We start from the raw sequence: 11,630 nt of genomic DNA on the forward strand, positions 1-11,630 counted from the left end.
AACTGTTCATGACATATTCCAAGTTGAAAACGAAACGGAGTTCGTATGGGATCAGCTAGTATGTATTATATTCTACACAATTTTTTTCTGAATTTTTCAAAGATTTCAAAAGTCTCATCTGTATTTTAGTGACAGATCCGATTTATTCAGTAAATTTCTGCTAGAATTTATGTTTTTCGTTATTATTTCCTTCTTGAACTTTGATCGGGTTGGGACAATTTTCAACTTCTAACTTAAATAAATTACATTTTAAAGAAACAATCTAACTTTTAAAATAGAAAAAAAAACGATTGTTTCATATTCTGATCTTTTATTCCATTGCAATCCAACTCTTTATCTGGATCTGAAAAATCACTATTCCAAGCATTGTTTTGTAGCTCTAGTTTTCTTTATTTTGAGTTTGTCAGATTTTGATCCTAATGTGTGGAATTGAAAATCTCAGCTCAAAGTCTTGATTCGATACTTTAAGTTATTTTCTTATACGTTCCTCATGTTGTAATATAAATCTAATTCAAATTCCAGCTGTAAACCTATGACTGTTTCAAATGTATTATCTGAATTTGCAAGCAGTTAGTACCCGGCTTTTCCCCCTCTTCTATAACCATTAAGCTTAGAGCTGATTTTCGCAACACAATATGATAAAGTACCCGTCGATGAGTACTGTTCCTCACCAATATGAGCAATGGTTTTGTTTTCATTTTACACCTTCATCATCAGCAGTATAAGGTGCTGCAAAGATAAAAGAGCCGTGATAGTTAATCGTGAAACCATTGACCACACTGACTTGACTGGAGAACAAAAATTCAACCATTTTCTGTCTAATTTTTTGTTGTCAGCTTTTGCAGGTTCGCAATACCGACGGCAGGTGGCGAACCTGAGAAAATTTGACAAAAAATGCCCTGTAGGAAAAATGGTCCTGTTTAGCCCGATTTTATCGTAGAAATTGCGTGTTTTATTTTTAAAGTTGGGTGGCATTTCCTAACTGGGATAGCATTTCTTCAAATCGATCGATGCGCACTCTAGAATCGACATTGCGTACTGTTGAAAAAATGATTTTTTTGTTTTTTTTTCTGGAAAAATTATCCAGAAAACGAAATCGAGTGTCCAGTCAGTATGGTCAGTGGTGAAACTATTAAACAAATCACTTCTGCTAAACGCTCTCGCGCTGCCTGTTCAGTAGTTTGGTATCAGCGCACTCGTGCATAGCACTAGGCTCATAGTTTATGCTTATTGATGGAAATGTTACGAAACTTTCTCAATTAAAAGTGAAAGTAGTTTTCTTCTTCTAAAACCAACCTCAACTCTCATCGACAGCCGCTGCTAGGCTTTGGGTCTTGGACTACCATCATTATCGGACAACCGCTACCACCATCAGTCGTGTGGGTATTTTGTTTCCCACTTGCTCTCCATATCACCATCTCGTTCGTTCACTCGCACTTTCCGGCAGCGCGAGCTCTTTAAACTCGTCCCAATCGGTGCTGCTACAGGTTGGAATTGGTTACAGTTTGGCTGGTTTGTGATTTTCCCGCTAGCTTTTTCCTCCACACATCTACCCCACACACACGGAAAACTTGAGGGGGCTGGAAAATGTTATCTCAGATTTTAATCGAAAATAAAAAAAAAATGCAAGATTAAAAGGAACAGAAAATGTTAGAACAAGTTTATGTATAAAAATGGAGGGAGTTTCGTTGCTAGCTCATCATTTAAGCAGAAAATTTGTAGCAAGCAGTAACAAAACAAACCCTCCTACCCCCCTCACTTAAGAAAAAGGCTAATCCCACACCGAAAAAACTTTTCACATAAACGCTACGTGAAAATATACATAGATTTTTGCCACCATGAAAATCATTTGAAATCTACGTGAATTTCAGGTAGCAAACAGAGCTCATGCAGCAAATGGAATTCACGTAATTTTTATATGAGTTGCAAGTGAATTCCACTTGAAGCACGCGAGAGGGGGATTTGCTCTGCTACATGCGACTCACGTAGATTTGAATAAAATATTAACGTATTTTGTTTTCTTTCGCATACTTAAAAAGAAAAGAAAATTTAATTTTTAAAGCGATTTTATTTAGCGGTGTAAATAAAAGAACATAACTTTCAACATTTACACTTCACAATAAACAAAAATTTCATTTCACTTTAACTTACGACTTATGGCGCCGGCAAGGAAATTGTATTCGGTGCGCCTCCGTTGCAGTTGCTTGCTCGACCAGCAGCTCAGACTCCTTAATCTGTTGAAATGACAGAAGATTGAAATAATGATCATACAACAAAAAAATTACTACTTACAAAAAAACAGCTTCTAGATCACCAATCAACCTTTCATTTCTCAGCTGAGCGTACTTAGATCCACGCCATATTGAAAACTGTGTTCCTTCACATAGATTTTACGTGAATGAGCCATTCAGAGCTATGTGAACATCACATAGAATACACCAGATTCGTCTATACTTGGCTGACCACTTGATTTTCACGTAAATCGAATGTGTTTGTGTTTTGTCAGCATCCAACTATGTGAATTTCACGTAAGAATCAGGTGATTATTTATTTGCTCTTACGTGCTTCACGTAAATCAAGCAAAAATTCACGTAATGAGTGGCTACGTGAAAATCCAGGTGAATTCAACGTTCCTTTTTCGGCTCAGTGCGGTTATTTCTTGATTTGTTTATCACGCTGGGCCACATTGAACCATTAATGTTTGAAAAATAACCATAATGGAAGCTTTGTGGATCAAGTCGTTTTATGAGTTTTCTGGGAAAACTCATAAAATGAGATTTCACCGAGAACTTGGATTATGGTTATTTTTCAACCGTTTGTTAAAACTGAAAAAACGGTTATAAAATAACCGTTTTCCTACAAAATCATGCAGGGTGCGTTTCACTGCAACTAAAATGGGAGATTTCCAAATTCAATATAAAATAATCAAGGACTAAAGGAGATATGCCGTTTTTTATTGTTTTTTTTAATTGCATTTTATAATAAGTTATATTCCGTTGAATACATCAACTAATAGATATTTTAAACCGGTTTGGTCTGATGAACAATCTTCCGGATAAAATAAAGAACTTTTGTAGGATTGCGCAAGCGAATGCCTACTAGCCTGAATATTTTCCTGGAATAAGCAAAGAAAGCTTATATAAATATCCGTGTTAAAATCAGTGTTCTAAATTTTTACCTGTTCCGCCGTCCGGAAGGTAGATGAAATCAACATCTGGTACATTGCTGATTGCGGATATTGCTTCAAATATCTCATCCTATTGGCTCATCCGGCTGCAGTTACTCGATGCGGTCAATATATATTCAACTGCTGCATATTGGTTCTCAGGAGGCAGCTTCCACCAGAAAGTCTGGATGTTTCCCCCATTCGCCGGAATTGTCCATGGGATTGCCATCATCGATACTGGAAAAAACGGATTGTAAATAACACGAATGAGTGGAGCACAACAATGTTAAAAATGCAAATTACTTACCCGTGGCGATTGTATTTACAGATTAATTTGCACCAAAAAATTTCCAACTAGCGAATCGAAAAAAAACAATGGCGGAACGCTCACTAAAAACAACCAATTCATTACTGTTGTTACGGAATTTTCAACCATTTTTTTGGTTTTCAACAAGAACTTAGAATATGGTTAAAATTCAATAGTTCATTCTGGTTGAAAAACAACAATTATCAAAGTTTTCGAAAGAAACCCAAAAAACGGTTGAAAAAAATTCAATAATGGATATAAAAAAACGAGCGTGATCTTCATGCCTGAATTAAAAAAACAGTTGTAGAATCATGTCATTGTCGCGTTGATGTCAGAATTTCACTTTTTTATAGGTTATACTGTAGAAACCACTATGTCCGAAATGCTTTATTCAAAATATTCGTACCAAAACTGAAAAAAAAACATTTAAATTTGAAATTTTGTGTAATATTTACCATTTTTTCGTTAAGTATCGCATAGCTTATGTTATTACTTACTAGAACCGTCATGAAATTGGCTTTTCGGTAAATATAAATTTATTGTAAAAAATGTGCGTTGATATGTATCAAATCCAGTGCGAAGTTGAATTTAGGTCCAAGAAAATCTTGAAAATAGCATATAGAAGAAAAATTCTAAAAACATCGAAACTTTTGAAAATTCGTCAAGGATTCTGTGTTTCGTATGTTAAGAATCTAAAGGTCTGGCTTGCTAGAAATCTCATAAGAAAATATATGTGTGTACCCAAACGCACAATTAAACGTTTATTATGTGTATATTGATTTAAGTGCCCCAAAAAGTGTTTGACAGGTAAAATCACTTGTATTTTACTTCACAGATTGAAAATTGTATTGCTACGCGCAGTGTTGCTTGATATACTGACATTCTTGTGAGAAGATATTTCCGTTTATATAAAAGTTATGTTTTGTAATTTAACATAGGATTTTTTTAAAAGTATTGTGATGAAAATTGTACATTAATTTAAACTAATATGACACCTGCTTTAAGATAAGCGGACATGGTGCGCTTTGCCCCGCTTCGACATTTTTATTTCAAATTGCTCAGTAATATAAATTATTGAATTAGGATTTTGTTTTGTTTTTTTCATGAATTTTAAGACCCATGTTCATTATTAGAACAGATGACAGGTGTTTTTTTTTTGCTTTTAGATGCTGGAATTTCTTACGAGAAAAGTTCAAAAATAGAAAGAAAAACTTCTAAAAAAATTTGTTTTCATTTTTTGTCAAATTTACGTGATATAAAAAACTTAGAAGGCAGAGTTCCGAAAATCAATCAAAACAAACACTCAGGATGCGTTTCCTGTTGGAAACATTCTGATTGTATAATGGGATAGCGCCTCTCGCAACTGCTTCGCCTGGCTGGTATGCAATCTCGATCAGCGCTCCTATCAGCTATGCAAACCGAGTCGCATCATTCAGAATCATCGGTTTAGCAAACATCGCATATCGGAGATGAGGGAGATACAAACTGATCCATTCTGAATGTAGCTCACTCAGTATCTGCCTGAATTATATGAAATTCAAAATTATTTTTTGCAGGGCGAAAAAAATCAAACAGTTGTGCGGGACACCATAAATTCTCAGTAGTTTTAACGTGACGGACGACAGTTTAATAAGAGAACTTGTAAAAATTGAAAAACCCGGCGAAAGTTAACATCTTTCCCTCACAAACACAACTACAATTTAATTTTGATCAAACTGATGTTAAAAAACGTTATAACAACATATAAATTTATTAATTTGCTATATATCAAATCAAACAAAATTCGCTAATGATCGGCTTCATGTATCACTCACTCACTGCCTGATCCATTCACTCCTGATCGAAGACCAACAAGATTCGCCATATGCATTGCGCATTGGTGAGATTCCAATTTGATGATGGTGCTGCACTGTTTCGACAGCAAGCATCGTGCGAGGTTATCTGTATTTTAGCGATGAATTGAACGATCAATGATCGGGCAGGTCCAGTAGCAATCAATAACGAAACCCGACCGCTGTACGTTCAGGTGCGAAGTGCAATCAGAAACATTCATTGAAAATGAGTGATATTCGGAACACTGTTAGAAGGTCCACAAATGTTTATAAACGCTTAAAAGTGTAAATAGAACAAACTGGCATTTTCAGCAATGTTGAAAAATATTTGATTAGTAAAATACTGATGGTGGCGCATCTTGCCTGCTCTGTGCATTTTGTACCTAGTTCCCCTACTAGTAGTGCTTTTCTAATCATATCATCATTGGCGCAGTACACTTATCAGCATATTTCAGACATATAATTAGTTCCAATTGGCACTGAAATTGTTCAACCTCTCCGCTGGGTGTAGAAAGTATTGTTTTAATGGGGAAAGTGTGTCTATACAATATATCATCTCATTATTTCTAAATTTGCTTGAGTACGAATTCCGATGAAAATCTTCGACTTTTGTCATATTCCACGTTGTTTTTGTTTGCACTGAGCCGAAAAAGGAACGTTGAATTCACCTGGATTTTCACGTAGCCACTCATTACGTGAATTTTTGCTTGATTTACGTGAAGCACGTAAGAGCAAATAAATAATCACCTGATTCTTACGTGAAATTCACATAGTTGGATGCTGACAAAACACAAACACATTCGATTTACGTGAAAATCAAGTGGTCAGCCAAGTATAGACGAATCTGGTGTATTCTATGTGATGTTCACATAGCTCTGAATGGCTCATTCACGTAAAATCTATGTGAAGGAACACAGTTTTCAATATGGCGTGGATCTAAGTACGCTCAGCTGAGAAATGAAAGGTTGATTGGTGATCTAGAAGCTGTTTTTTTGTAAGTAGTAATTTTTTTGTTGTATGATCATTATTTCAATCTTCTGTCATTTCAACAGATTAAGGAGTCTGAGCTGCTGGTCGAGCAAGCAACTGCAACGGAGGCGCACCGAATACAATTTCCTTGCCGGCGCCATAAGTCGTAAGTTAAAGTGAAATGAAATTTTTGTTTATTGTGAAGTGTAAATGTTGAAAGTTATGTTCTTTTATTTACACCGCTAAATAAAATCGCTTTAAAAATTAAATTTTCTTTTCTTTTTAAGTATGCGAAAGAAAACAAAATACGTTAATATTTTATTCAAATCTACGTGAGTCGCATGTAGCAGAGCAAATCCCCCTCTCGCGTGCTTCAAGTGGAATTCACTTGCAACTCATATAAAAATTACGTGAATTCCATTTGCTGCATGAGCTCTGTTTGCTACCTGAAATTCACGTAGATTTCAAATGATTTTCATGGTGGCAAAAATCTATGTATATTTTCACGTAGCGTTTATGTGAAAAGTTTTTTCGGTGCGCTCGATGTGACCGCTTCATAGCCGCGTGAAAGGGGAGAGGGGTTTTACCGTTCCATGGAGATTTTTTTTTTCAAGAAACATTTTCAGTTCAAGAAGTGATGAGAAATTACTGGATCTCAAAAGGTATTTTGAAATAAGTGTTTATAAATATTTCAGAAAATTGGCTCATATTACTCTAGGACCTAGGTCTTAGATGTTTTATCAAGGGATGATCATCCTTAAGGATGAAAATCTTGGAAAAACCTAGACGTTTTATTTTACGACACTACATATATGACGTTCAAAAATTGAAACTAATTAGTTTTGAATTGTAAACTTCAAAATACAATTCCATGAAGTTTTCGTTTTGAATCTCAAATCTTAAAATTCAAACCCCTTTCTCGTCTTTTAACTGGGTTTTCCTTAAGAAGTCTAACTAAACAAGTTCAGAATTTGAAACCAACCATTTTACCTTCAATTTTTTTTTAATTTAATATTTATTCAACCCATCAACTATCTGGTAGAAATGTGACACGTGTTTAAACCCAAGATAGCCAACAGAATGAGCAAAATAAAATTAAAACCCCGGTATTCATTACATTGTTACTTCAATAACTTATTATATTGTAAAAACAATCGTTCATGACATGACAAATTTTTTTTCTCCATAAAATCAATTTTAACCTCAATTTTTTAATACATATTTTTATGATGGAGACTTTCAACCTTTGGCTGGTTCGTCTCTGATTTTCTATTTCAGGTTGCTCTTCTAAGTGCTGAACTCCACATCCGAAAGGGTTTTGATAAATTACACAAAAAAACAAAATTCACATTTTTCCGAGGTACAAAGAAAATAAGGTCTAATGTTGGTTGATTTGTGTGCCCTGATTCCAAATATACAAATATAATGAGTTTTATTTGTAGCATTTTTTGTTTTTGAAAATATGAAAACATCGATTGAGAAAATTTTACACATTTCTGACAAAACTGACTTCTAAGAAAAAGTTATAGCAGTTGTTTGTGTCTACTTTTCCTCATTCTGTCAAAAACGGGATTCCCGTCACGGGAATTCAGAAGAATTTTAAGATAAGTTATGAACCAAATAGAATTTTTGATATTTTCAAAGAAAAGGTCAACTATTGTTATAATCTTTAACAAATCGGTTCAATGATATCAAATCTTTTATCTTATATATTAAGTAATATTAGAAAAACTTGTAGTGATATCTTTTCAAATTTATAGGATTTAGTTTAGCTTTTAAGATCGTTGAATATCTGAAATTAGAATAAGGCTATGATCAAATATTATCCGGGCACTTCATATCGGTGATAGCTAGCAGCATTGTGTTGGTTATGAAAAGGACTATCTTTCCTATTTTTTTTATTTTTAATCTAACGTGTTCTTGAAAACTCATAAATTGTAATTTTTTTTTTTAATTTGCTTAGGTACAAATGTTTAAGAAGTTTAAGGAGTCACTCAAGGATGCTCATGAAGTTCAAACCAATAAATTATCATAATTTAAACCAATTCAAATATCATAATTTTGCAGAGGTTTTGCTTCTGTTGTAAAAATAATAGATCAATGGAGTAAGCCATGACTTTTCGACGACGGGCGCGTTTTTCTTTCACTCTGCCAAAAATTTAATTTAATTATCGAATAATTTGGAAATTTGAAGTTTAAAAGTTAAATATCTTTGTATAAGTACTCGACAGAAGTTTCCTATGTGTTTTTGATACTTTTTGCTTTATTGAAACCTTGTTGGCGAGCGTGGAGTTGGGTTTGGATCATTATAAGTAACCTTTTGTTTCAAGTTTGCGCCCCGAAAAGAAGAGAATCATGGAAAGCCCATCCGAAAAGTTGGTTGGCGGAGTGAAAACTGAAAAAAAACCTGAAACTATTATTTTGATAAAGTGAATTGGAATTTTGTGATGAACAATAAAGCACGACGGCCGTATCATTGGTGGAAGATACGATTGTTCTTAGGGCAAGGGTTCGACAGTTTTGGGAGGAGGTGTCTTTGAAGAATTGATTGGAGGAAAAATATTATACCACAAGTCTTAGTCAAATTCTTTTGAAAAAGATCCAAGCATGAGTGTCAGAATCATTGCTCCCCCGGCTTGAAAATATGTTTTTCAGAGAGTGAATCCTACCAATCCAGTGATTGCGTTGAGTGTTGTATCCTGGAACAATGAAGAGGCCTACACACGTGCAAAATGTGACATACCTAGTTTTTTTTTTTATTTAGTTTAATTTTTGGCTGAACAGTATCGGTGCTTTTTATTTTTTCATGTTACTATGGCATTGGCCTGCAGAGTGCACTTTCGAAATAAAACATGATCGCGGATCATGAGGCGCCGTAATTCGCAAAAGCCGCTAGCCAATACAGGGCTACTAGAAGGAGGCAATCATCATCATCATCATCATAGCAAAGGTTGCTCTTCACTTGTGTTCTCTCAATGTCAGCAAGATTTTATGATTTCTTTACACAACACAATTCTACAGAAAAAATTAGGAAAACACATCAGAATAAACGAACTCAAAATACAAAGGTAATATTTCCCTCGTTTTCAAAACATCAGCATTGGCTGCAATAAATATTTCCAAATTTAACAATATGCCTTTTTGTTCAGACCCTATCACTATAGGGTAGCATGCAAACAGTTTAATAAAAGCCCATTATTGTTCAAATCAACTTTGGGTCACATATATATATATATATATATATATATATATATATATATATATACATATATATATATATATATATATATATATATATATATATATATATATATATATATATATATATATATATATATATATATATATATATATATATATATATATATATATATATATATATATATATATATATATATATATATATATATATATATATATATATATATATATATATATATATATATATATATATATATAATATATATATATATATATATATATATATATATAATATATATATATATATATATATATATATATATATATATATATTTTATGTTCAACAACTTGGACCTTGATGGACCTAATCGAATATGAAAATTAAAAAATCATCAACTACACCTTTGTTCATAGAGAAATAACAAGTTAAGAAACAGTATTTTGATTTTTTTAATGAGCAATGAATAAATGTAATCAGGTAAAATCTTTAATATTCATCCACATTATTTTTATCATATTTTTTGGCATTAAAATCTTTAAACAAGGAAAAATTTCTAAAGATTTCAGTGCTCTATTAATCAAATTTTTTCTCTTTCAACTCTTTTCGAGAGCGAGTATTGGCGCTATAACCATGGTCGATGACCCGAGATGATGGTACAAAGGATGCGTTTATCAAGTTTTACAAGCTAAGGTAAAATCAGCAATTAGAGTTAGTAAGTTTAGATTTTCTATCACACACCATAGAAACGTTAATTTTATCAGATACTCTGCACAACATTTTAACAGTACTAAAAGATATGTTATCTTAAGCTTCAAGGACTAATCAACTATGGAATATAAATGACATGACAGTGGTTCTCATAATTGTCTCAACTGTGATCTGGAGGGACGTTGACAGCTTATAGATTTTTGAGGGCATTAAAAGGACCTAAAGGGGCAGTGTATTCTCAACCAAATTCATATTTTCACTTATAACGAAGGAACTTGTATTGAAGTCACCAAACGAAACGTCAAATAGTGATTCAAATTAATTCAAAATTTAACAACAAATACACACCAGGTAATTAATTTAATATCTTTCTTCATATTTCGTGAAAAGCTTTTAAATATGTTTTAGCGCTTGTTTAGAAAAGACAATTTCCCACAGGAAAGTTTAATTTTGTAAACAAGTTTTAAAATTGCCTTAGTTTTTTGGTAGGATCCCCGAAAATATTGAATTTCATGAAGCTTTTATAAAACGGTTGTAAGGGAACTTTACAGGGTGATTTTTAATAGACGGTAATATATCGGTATCGAAAAAGGCGGAGTGTTAGAGACTCAAAAATCGCGTTTAGAGCTTGACAGCTCTATGAGCTCCTAACAGAATTATTATTTTGTATTTTAAATACCTATCTCGAATACACAGCCTTGCTTAAAAGTGTGTACAATCGAAATGTCGGGCTTCGAACTTATAAAATATTTCAACCAGGTAATATCACTCAGATACCGATGTATTTTATAAAATTTATATTTAATTACACCATTGTTAGTAAATCCTCCAAGGTTTAAATTATCTGCTTGGAATATTCTTAATTTTTTTATTATTTGTAGATTATTATTCGTTTCACAAACTTTTCAAATTTCCGTCTATTCATCGGTTTTCTTAATCGCTGAGTTAGGCTTGGGTCCGAGTGAGTTTTATTTTATTTTTTCTTATTTTCATTTCGCTGAATCTTACCCCAACAGCAGCGATTGGACGGCTATAGCTGTAAGTAAAAATTTGTGTTTTCCTCATCGAAGTGCGCTCGGTCGGTCATCAGGCAAATTATGCTCGCTGAAGTCGGCCGAAGATTTTCCTCCTCTATTTAGCTGCGATGGATCTCGGATTCGAATCGAAGAACCGGCACGAAATGGGAAAAGTAAAACCGGTCCAACATACGAACATACGAGCAGTTGAAGAGAAAAACAAATCGCACCTATCAAAGCCTTTAAAAGTGCAAATTGTTTAGCGGCACGTAGTTACTTGGAAGAAGTTGATAGAAGAAGAAAAAAACAGCTGAAGGTGGCCATCGCGGTTTGGAGGCACGTGTGGCTCCATGGCAAAACATGCAGAGCGCAACGTGTGTAAGCTGCAATCTATTTTTCGGCCACCAGCCGCCAGCCGCCGGCGTTGAGC

Source organism: Uranotaenia lowii, chromosome 3 (assembly GCF_029784155.1).
Source record: "Uranotaenia lowii strain MFRU-FL chromosome 3, ASM2978415v1, whole genome shotgun sequence".
NCBI lineage: Eukaryota > Metazoa > Arthropoda > Insecta > Diptera > Culicidae > Uranotaenia > Uranotaenia lowii.